This window comes from Onychostoma macrolepis, chromosome 09 (assembly GCF_012432095.1).
Source record: "Onychostoma macrolepis isolate SWU-2019 chromosome 09, ASM1243209v1, whole genome shotgun sequence".
In the NCBI taxonomy this organism is placed as follows: Eukaryota; Metazoa; Chordata; class Actinopteri; order Cypriniformes; family Cyprinidae; genus Onychostoma; species Onychostoma macrolepis.
In genome coordinates this window covers 32029199-32040948 of record NC_081163.1, presented here as the reverse complement: position 1 = coordinate 32040948, position 11750 = coordinate 32029199, and positions in this window count along the sequence as shown.

Genomic DNA, 11750 nt, shown 5'->3' with positions numbered 1-11750 from the left:
TCCATAGCCGTGACAGGACAGAACGAGAGTTCTTTGACAGATACCGCTGGCACCTCTGGAGGTTCTGCGGCGGTTGCCGCCACCTCTGGAGGTTCTACAGTGGTAATCACAAGACACAGGGAGAGTTCAATAATGGTCTCTTCGACTGCAACACAACAGAATGGGAGTTCATTGACAGATACCACTGACACCTCTGGAGAAACTGCAGCGGGCACCATCACTTCAGGGAACACGGCAGTGAACGCCACTACCTCAGGAGGTTCTGCAGCGTCAGCCGCCACCTCTAGAGAAATCATAGTGGACGCCACCACCTCTGGGAGTTCTGTGGTGGTGTATGCAGCCCAAACACACCAAAATGCGATCCCCATCAGGGGAAGCGTTTCAGACAGGGGAATCAGTTCAGGAACAGGAGGGCTAGAGTGAGTGGGTTTGGGGATACCAGCTGTGCGTGCAGACACCAGCGGTGAATCCCTCACACTGGATATCAGACTGGGATAATGAAAGACTGACCTTGATGATCTGGGTGTGTCAACCCGGACGTGACCCGACTCTGGAAGGTCAGCGGAGACGTGACGCTGTGACTCTGGACGGACAGCTGTGACGTGCTGCTGTGACTCTGGACGGACAGCTGTGACGTGCTGCTGTGACTCTGGACGGACAGCTGTGACGTGCTGCTGTTGCTGTGACTCTGGACGGACAGCTGTGACGTGCTGCTGTGACTCTGGACGGACAGCTGTGACGTGCTGCTGTGACTCTGGACGGACAGCTGTGACGTGCTGCTGTGACTCTGGACGAGCAGATGTGATGTGCTGCTGTGACTCTGGACGAGCAGATGTGACGTGCTGCTGTGACTCTGGACGAGCAGCTGTGACGTGACTTGACTTTAGGAGATCGGCTGAGACGTGAAGTGACTCTGGATGATTAGCTGAGATTTGGCCTGACTCGTAAAGATCAGCTGTGACTTGGCTTAGTTCTTTAAAATCCACTGTGACTTGACTTAGCTTGTGAAGATCAGCTTTGACTTGGTTTGACTCGTGAAGATCAGCTTTGACTTGGCTTGATTCGTGAAGATCAACAGTGACTTGACTTATCTTGTGAAGATCAGCTGTGACTTGTCTCGACTTGTGAAGATTAGCTTTGACTTGGCTTGATTTGTGAACATCAACAGTGACTTGACTTAGCTTGTGAAGATCAGCTGTGACTTGTCTCGACTTGTGAAGATTAGCTTTGACTTGGCTTGACTCGTGAAGATCAGCTGTGATTTGTCCTGACTCCTGTAGATTGACTATGACTTGACTTGGCTCATGAATGGCAGCAATGATATGACGGGGTGTTGTTGTGGCCGCCATTTTGTGCTCGAGTTCTAGTGTAGCTGCCATTACATGAGGGCGTGCGGTGTCGCATTCCTCTGCGATACCCACAGTGAACACTGAACCAACAGTCAATAACGCATAGTCCAAAAAACAACTCAGTGATGAACGCGGACCCTCGCGTCTGAGCTGAGATTGCAGAGGCTGATTAATGCCATCACAAAAAATCTCAATCAGGATTATGTCCGGTAAATCTGAATAATGAGAGAAAGCTAAAAACTCTCTAACATGGTTCTCCAATGACCGCTGGCCTTGTTTAAGGGCAAACAATAGACTAATTGTGTCCATACCTGACCAGGGTCCATTGCTGGAAAAGCTGCTGGATCCTCGTGTGGCCGAGTATTCTGTTACGGGGCTGATGAGACGAGAAGCTTGCGGATCCATGTGCAGACTTTTATTTGCAAGAGACGTGGTCATAACAGGCAGGGTCAAAACAATGGCAAACAGGTATAATATGGGCAAGACAAAGAGTAAACAGAGACAAGCGTGGGTCGACGATTGGCGTACAGAATCCAAAGGGGCAAGACAGGAGAGGTAATCCAAAACGTTACCTATAGTCCAGGCAGGGGAAAACACAATCCGACAAGGGCAAGGCAAGGCTAGGAAAACTAACGGGCTCTGTAGGGCAGCGATAATGCATACAATACTCTGCAACAGGGGAGAGAATGTCCAGGGTTGAAATAGTGTGTGTGATTGGTGATGCTGTGTGATCAGGTGTGCATGTGATTGGTGCAATGAGATATTGGTGACAGCTGTGATCAGAGTGGGATGATGGGAATTGGAGTCCATGTGATGTGTGGTGTGAAAGTCCATGTGGTGAGCGGGTGACCTCTAGTGGTGAGTGACCGGGAGTGCAGACCAGATTCGTGACACATATAGTATGTACATATAAACTTTATATATATATATATATATATATATATATATATATATATATATATATACTAAAGTTCATAAACATTTTGAGTGCAATTAATCACGATTAATTGTTTCGCAGCCCTAGTAGTTATACAAGCAAATTTGACCAAAGAATGCCATAGCTTACCAATCAGAATCAGATATTCTAGAACGGAAATGAGTTAAGCCATCTTGAAGCACTGAGCTAAAAGAATGACACATGACCCCTGACCCCTGAGGGTCATTCCATCTATGAGCAAATTACACAACCATATGTTACCTCATCTGGACCAGCAAGTGTATCTAATCATGAAAAGTCAAATGTAATGAACCTCAATGGATGAACAATATGCGACAGTGATCACTTCATCTGAAGTGACTATTCAAACAAGTGTAATGTCTCCATGGAGATGGTTCACCCCAGGCTTCCTGTTGGGAGTTTCACTGGGACTCGAAATCATCTGGCCTCTTGGCACATAATCATACACAAACACACACACACACACACACACATACATACACATACATGTTTGTTTTTGTGAAAAGTGGGGACATTCCATAGGTGTAATGGTTTTTATACTGTACAAACTGTATGTGCTATTGCCCTACACCAACCCTACACCTAAACCTACCCCTTACAGGAAACTTTGTGCTATTTCAGATTTTCAATACACTCCATTCTGTGTGATTTATAAGCATTTTGAAAAGTGGAGACATGGGGTAATGTCCTGAGAAGTCACCCTTCTCATTGTAATACCTATCGTCGCCTTGGAATTATAAGGTTCTATCTGAATTCTGAGTGGTTTGAGATATTGAGCTTCAAAGGTTTTGCATTCCATATAGCAAAAATAATATGGGGAACAAGTCTCTTTCCTACATGAAAATGACAGAGACCCTAAATGTATTCTAAATGTACAATATCAAAATCCTCTCAAACTTTTAAATGGGGATTTTTGGAACAGGTCAAATGCAGATAGAACTTTCTAATTCTAAAAAAGTAATTTTCCGCTTGGAATTATAAGGTTCTATCTTGCAAAACATTAATTGAAGCAACAATTTTCAAGAAATACAAATAGTTTTTTTTTTTAGAATTTGTCCTAAAAACATAAAAATTAGTGTTGTAACAATGTGTCGACATGTATCAGAAAAGTTATTTTAATGCTTTCTTCATCACATATATTCCATATGTTAGGACACATATTTTTTTCATGGTTAAGTTAGGCACAAAGGGCAATACTAAATATTTTGTTCAGTGCTAATGTTAATTTTAGCTAGGATTATAGTGGTTAATTAAACACATTATTGAGGGAACAGTTAAGGCAGCTAACGTTACTCTAATCTATCTGACCAGGACTGTATTCCACAAAAAGCGGGAAAATGACATTCTCTTTAGATCAGTATGGCCAAGATAACATGCTGAGGTTTATTGTTGTAATTAAGAATTCGTCATTTAAATTGTTGACTATTTGATATTTAAGGCTTAATGTTGTAAAATTTAAGACATTTTAAGACTTTAAACTGCATGAATATTTCGCCAATAATTACATATTTGGGTCTTAGCGACCTAGACTTATATCCAGCACGGATGGATCTCTAATTGCTGCAGTAGCAAACTCCTGATATTTCAAGAACATAAAATAATAATTTAAAAAAATAATAAAATAAGCATACTTTCTTACCTTTTGAAACTTAGAAGGGTTCGACTTGAGCAGGTGATTTTACCATCACTGCCATCGTCAGGGCTCATTTCCCCAGTATACATTCAGCATCTGGCTCATATTCACGATCTCAATATATTCTCAAAACTATCGTTTTCAGCATCTTCAAAAACAACATTCTGATCACTGTATTCACCACATCCACCATCAAACGACAGTGACACTTATATTTCATTATGTACAGTAATTTCTCTGCAGTAAAGCCATTCAAGCCAGTTAAATTTTTGCAGATGATTATTTGTTTTATGCATGCACTAATTATGAGTGAAAAATCACGTCATCATTATGTTTTAAAAAGTGCCACTTTGTGGAATAAAGGTGAATTGCACTTATCGATTATGCAGACACGTAATTATTGTTGTTTAATCTTTCCGGCTGTTATGGAGCAGTCCCGCGACATGACAAAGAACGTTGATCCTGATTGGTCCTCTTGCGTGCATTCGAGGTGCTGATTGGCTGATTCACAGATAGAACCTTATAGAACCAAGTTAGAGTTGGATTTTGTAGATAGAACCTTTTTGTTTTCTAAATAAAAAGTCCTGAAATGTACAAAAATGTACAACCCCCCCAATAAACCTTATTCTGTCACAAAATTGAATAATTCAATTTTGACAAAAATGTCAGATAGAACCTTAATTCCAAGGGGATGCTATGTCATACCCTTGTCATTATACAAATGTATGTCCTCATTTGTCACAAAAACACGCGCACGCGCAAACACACTTTTGTTTCTGTGAATTGTGGGGACTTTCCATAGACTTCTTTTTTTTTTTTGTTATCAACATTTTTATTTATTTTTTATACACAACATCCAAAAAAAAATTAAATAAATAAAAATAAAAATAAAAAACAACAACAGACACATACTCAATATCTCAAAGTCCAATCAAAGGGAGGGAAAGAGGGAAAGGCAAGAAAAACACAAAAGTCACTCCTTTATACAGTCACGTATATCAAAAAGAAAGCACTGCCAAGCATCGATGGTAGAAGGCTTGGCCCCATTGATTCGTGCTGTTGTACATTCACAAGCCACTATGTGCAGGAGACTACGGATCCAATATGTTTTTCCACACATGTGCGGTGTAAACCAGTTTTGTATTATTGTCTTCTTCGCAGCTGTAAAACCAGCAAACATCATTCTCTTTTGCATTGAGGTTATACAGAGATCAGAATCATCATTAAGAAGACACAAACTTGGATTAACAGACCAATCCATTTGCAATAAGGATGATAAAACCAGGTTTACATGTGTCCATAGACTGATGACGACAGGACATTCCCAAAACATATGCAGAAAAGTACCTGATGATGTAGTATTACATATATGACAGTTGAGATTTGGTTGTAGTTTCATTTTAAATCTTTTGTAAGGAGTTATGTATGCTCTATGAATGACTTTGAAGTGAATAAGACGATGAGCCAGATTTTTAGATGTTAAACTGAGATTAGACCACACTCTCTCCCAGTCGACAGATAAATTAAGGTCAGATAACTCCCTATTCCAAATAGTTTGAATAGAAAGAGGTTTTGTAACGCAATCAATAATCTTATTATATATTAAAGAAACAGACGGCCGACCAACAGATGGTGCAATCCAATCTTGCATAGGATGAGAGGAGATGGGAGATGCCCAAGGAACTCCATACGCTTTGAGAGCAGAACGTAACTGAAGAAAGACAAAATATGCGGATGCTGGTAGACAAAATTTGGTTCTTAATGTCTGAAATGAACATAGGCCCTGGTTATCATATATATCACCGCATGTGTTTACACCCAAAGAGGACCAAGAGGGTTGGACAAATGGACGATTTCCGCATACAAAATTAAAATTGTGCCATAAAGGTGTACTATTACAAAATTTGAAGGTTCCTCCTATCCGACGTTCCACCGTTTTCCAGATTTTAATAGAGTTGGCCACAACCGGACCAAATTTATACTTATCCTTTTTTTCCTGTGCCAGTAAATAACATATCTTGGAGTCTATTTGGTTTAACCTTGTCAGCTTCAATCACTCTCAAGAAACTGTAGATTGAGGATCAACCCAATTATGAAGAGCCTTAAGCTGGAGCGACCAATAATACAGTTCAAAATTTGGTACAGCCAGTCCTCCTGCGCTATTAGGATGTTGTAATGTGGTAAGTTTAATTCTGGGGCATTTATCATTCCAGATAAATTTAGAAATTATGGAGTTAATCTCCTTAAAATAACCTGGAGGGGAGAAAGTGGTAGCATAGAGAAAAAAATTAAATCGAGGTAACAAATTCATCTTAACAGTGGAAATTCTTCCTTGAAGAGAGACTTTAAGATTCTTCCATCTTTGAATGTCATTTTTGACTTTAACTAAGATATTATTAAAATTGTCTCTGGCAATCTTATGAATGTTTTTATATATGGTAATGCCCAAATAGATGAAAGATTCCTTAATAGGGATAAATGAGGAATAGAAGAATTGACTTTAACATTGTTAATTGGCATTAAAGCAGATTTGCTCCAATTTATTTTATATCCTGATAAGCTACTAAAATTATCAAATTCCTTAATTACACTAGAGACTGAAACATCAAAGTGGTCTAAATATAGAATAATATCATCAGCGTATAACGAAATACTATGATTATGATCATGAATCTTAATCGATACTTCAGATTTCCTGATGGCTTGTGCTAAGGGTTCAAGAGATAGACAAAACAATAAGGGTGAAAGCGGACATCCCTGCCTTGTTCCCCGCTGCAAAGGGAACGGGGGGGGAAATAATATTACCAGTTATGACTGATGCTGCAGGTAAGTGGTATAATGTCTTAATCATAGAAATGAAGTGTTCGCGAAGCGAAACATTGCAGAACTGCCCACATATAATTCCACTCTAGCCTGTCAAAGGCTTTTTCTGCATCAAGTGAAAAGACCGCACAAGGGGTTGGGTGGGAGTCTGCAAAGTCCAGTGCATTTAGTCGATTCCCACATTATTTGAGGATCCACATCAGAGGGCATATTGATTTCAAGAAATTCCTTAATATATTCTTTTAATGAAGTAATGAAAGTCTGATTACTTAATAATGATATGTTAAAGCGCCATCTAGGGCTTTGGCTTTAACATCGGAGAGAGGAACACTGCACAACACAGCAGAATGATCAGATAATAAAATTGGTAATATAGAGATGGACGAATTCAACGAAATTAAAGATGGGCTGAGAAATATGTAGTCTATCCTAGAGAAAGTCTTATGTCTATTAGAAAAAAAAGTGAAGTCCTTAGCTTTAGTATTCTGAATTCTCCAAAGATCGATTAAGTTGAGCTCCGTGATAAATTTATTCAGTAATTTAGAAGATGGATTGGCTGTTGTATCAGATTGAGATTTATCTAAAGCAGGATTTATGACAGCATTAAAATCCCCACCCACAACTAATGGGCAGTCAGTCTGCTCAAGTAATGTTTTGGAAATCTGTGTAAGGAACGCACTGTCTGTCTCATTCGGACCGTAAATAGAGACCAATGCTAACCTATTATTATATATTTTGCATCGGATAAACACAAATCTACCCTTCTCATCACTACCAAGGTGTTCAATTGTTAAATTTAACTTTCGATTAACAAGGATAAGCACCCCCTTAGTTTTATTTTGAGCGCAGGAAAAAGCCACTAATTTATAATATTTATTCTGAAAACGTGCCACATCAGCTTGTTTTAAATGCGTCTCTTGAATTAGGGCACAGGAAATAGACTTACGGTGTAAATATTCTAACACACGGGTTCGTTTAACAGCGGAATTTAAACCATTCACATTCAGTGATAAAATATTTAGAGTATGCATTGAATATTCACAATCCCTAAATTGTATTCAATAAATGAAAAAAAACAAAAGCACTTCCATTCTGTAAATAGCATGTAAACGCTGACGTGCATTTTAGATACCAAACCTCCTAGAAGAAAAATCCCTTTAGAAATAAGGTAAAATAAATAACAGTATAAATGTCTGTTGTAAAAAGTAAAAACAACATAAAAACCTGAACAACCAACAACTATAAACGAGGAACAACTCAGACCGCACATTACCGAGAACATAGGTCTGACTGAGCAACAAAAATAGTGATGGTTCGTGACCGATCCACTCCAACGCAAGACATGTCTCCCGAAAGGCCCACACAGCCAAAAAATATTTTTAATTAAACCTACTCTCAATTAATCCCTCCAAAAAGAGAGAGAGAAAAAAAAAGGGAGTGTCAGTCTTACCAGCAACGAGATCGTTGTACCGGATATATAGGGACAATATCTCGGTAGTAGAGAGGAGAGAAGAAAAGCAAAAATAGACTTAACAAGCGTCCATGTCCATCCTACCATCATCCCCTACTGGGCAGCTAGAACCATGTCCATCCCGGCCATCAAGTTCCTCCCGCTGGACCGGAGAGACAGCGGCCGCTGTTCCCCCGTCGCCGCCCCGCAGAGCCGCGGCATATGTCTTCTGCTGAGACAGGGAGCTGATAAAATCCTCCGCTTTCTGAGGGGAATCGAAGCTTTTCTGTTCCCCTTTGTGCCGTAGTTTAACCACCGCCGGATAGATGAGGAAGGGCTGGAGGCCAAGCGCTGTCATCTTCTTCAAAACCGGACCAAATGCCTTTCTCCTGATCGCTGTAGCTGGACTAAAGTCGGGAAAAAATAGTAGTGTAACATTGTTCTGTGCGCATTTCACCGGATAGGCCTGCCGAGCACCCTTCAGGATATCTGATCTGTCATGCCATCTCAGTACACGGAAGATAAGAGTGCGCGGCCGATCGGAGCCTCTCCCTCCGTCATACGGGTGCGCCCGGTCAATCTCAATGTCACGGCCCCTCAAGGAAGGAATCCACTTGGGAAGATGAACTCTGAGGAAACCAGCCGCGTCGGATCCCTCAGCCCCCTCTGGCAGCCCCACCAGTCGTACGTTGTTCCTCCTGCACCTGTCCTCCATATCCGTCATCTTCTCGGTGAGTCGCTCCAGCTGATTTCTTACGTCCATGACTGCCCTCCTATCCTCACGTGCATCTGCTTGCACAGAGTCAACGCGGTCACGTGTCTGCTTTGCCGCGGTAGTTATGGCCTCAAACTCCTCTCTTAGCTTTTTAACAGACTTGTTGGTCGCTTGTATGTCCTCACGCAGTTCGCGCAATGCTGGAATCAGTACAGAGTCCATCGCATCTCTTACTGCCGAATTCACAACCGAATTCAAAGTGTTTTGCTGTTGTTTAAATGCTAGTTCAATACGGCTAGCGATAGCATCGTCGAGGTCTTCTCTGGAGATGGCGGAATCTCTGAATTTTTTCTTCATTGGCGATTGCTCAATCTCTCTTTTCCGATCCCCTTTGTCTGCCTTAGCACTCATGATGGGTCCAATACAGAGTGGTTCAAATTTTACTGACAGGATCTTACAATATGTGGCAAAGTGAGCAGAGCGAAAGACTAAGCCTGCATCGCCGTCGAAGGGTCACGTGATCCCTTTACTTTCCATAGACTTCTATTACTTTTATACTTACCAAACAATATTTTATATCCCCTACCCCTACCCCTTACAGAAAACCTGTTTGCATTATTACACTTTCAGATAAACATCATTTACTATTTTTAATAATTTTTTTCCCCTCGTGGGGACCACAGGCCTTTCCCCACAAGGTTAAAAATTTCAGGTTTTACTATCCTTGTCCCCTTGTCCTTTGGTCCCCACAATGTAGCATAAACAAATACACACATACACACACACACACACCCCTGATCATTTTTGTTATGTATGTAAACTAAATCTATTAAGACATATGTCAAATCTCATTTTCCACTAATATTTCTTATATGCACATACTGAAAAAATATAAGCACTAGTTTCCTATATATGGAAACGTTATATTTCCAGTATAACCCCATATATTGCTTCGTAAGGGATGTTAGTTAATACATTAACCAATACATTAATACATAAAGTGCTACCTAGTTACTCATATACAGTACTCATGTACAGTCATATTACTTCATGTTGTTCCAGTGTTATGATATACAGAGGCACAGAGGATGAGGGTGAGCCCACATGCAGGACTTATATTAGGGTTTATATTAGGGACTTTAAGCAGCCTCCACTACTGGAACGGCAACGGCATTCCAATGTCATATTGCGCGTTCGCGACTTCAGCTGCTACTTCCTGGCGTTCTAATAGGAGACAGTCTAAGAAATGTATAATGCAATTTATGGTTACAGTATCATTAAAGGTCCATACTACTTGTGAACTATATTATAACTTATTTTAAGTTATACAATAGCTTTGTGAATTGTTCCCTATTGTAAGCTGTTAAAATTCTGTCATAAGATACTCATTGACATTAATCACCTCACATACACTATAGAGCACATCAAACATGGTAAACAGAAGCGCAAACATTCAAACATAAGGGCTTGACATGCATGAACAAGACTCAATGGCCTAAATCAGCTTTCATTTTATTTTATGTGCTTTATGTAAGTGCGAATTAAAGCAACAGTAAAATTTGTTCAAGACTTGAATTAAACCGTAAGTCATATGGATTTCTTATATATATATATATATATATATATATATATATATATATATATATATATATATATATATGACCCTGGATCACAAAACCAGTCATAAGTGTAAATTTCTCGAAAATCATTTGAAAGCTGAAAAAATAAGCTTTCTATTGATGTATGGTTTGTTATGATAGGACAATATTTGGCAAAAAGAAAATCTGGAATCTGAGGGTGCAAAATCTAAATACTGAGAAAATTGCTTTTAAAGTAGTCTAAATTAAGTTCTTAGATATGCATATTACTGATCAAAAATTAAGTTTTGATATATTTACGGTAGGAAATTCACTAAATATCTTCATGGAACATGATCTTTACTTAATATCCTAATGATTTTTGGCATAAAAGAAAAATGTGCTATAGAAACATTTATCATTTTGACCCATACAATGTATTTTTGGCTATTGCTACAAATATACCCCAGCGACTTAAGACTAGTTTTGTGGTCCAGGGTCACACACACACACACACCCACACACACACACATATATATATATATATATATATCTGAGGGTGAGTCACTGATAACAAAATATTCATTTTTGGTTGAACTATCTCTTTAATGGCTGTGACCAGATCACTGAATCAGTGAAATGAACTTGAAAATCAATAAAAGAATCATTCAGATTTTTTCAGGTTCTGTGAGCTATATCAACTGATACATTGAAATGTCATCAATGATAAATGAATAATATAAATAAAAAATAAAATAAAAAATAATATAAATAAATAATATCAATAGAACAAATGAGGATGTTGTGTGTGTGTGTGTGTGTGTATACTGGGGTGATTTCTTTGAGATATTCCCTGATGCAGCAGAAAAAGTGCTGCAGCTGCACTGTCTGTTTTTCCCTTCCTGAGAGCCGGAGACAGCAGGGCATGACACACTGAACCAGAGAATGAGGGACAGGAAGACAGAGAAATAGACAGGCAAGCAGACAAAACAATTAAAGTATCATAAATGGGAAAAATAATGCTGAAAGAATCTAAGATAAAAAAAGGAGTTTTATGGAGTGGTGACTGTCAAACAACAGAAGTGAGATGTGTGCAAAAACAAATGCGAGATTACTGCCTGCAGGAATTATTCATTTTTTATTATTATTTGTATTTTCTTGCCTTTTCTTGGTATCCAACATGTGTAGGATGTGTATTTAAAAAAAAATACCTCAGAATAAACATTAACATCTTTCAAAGTCTTT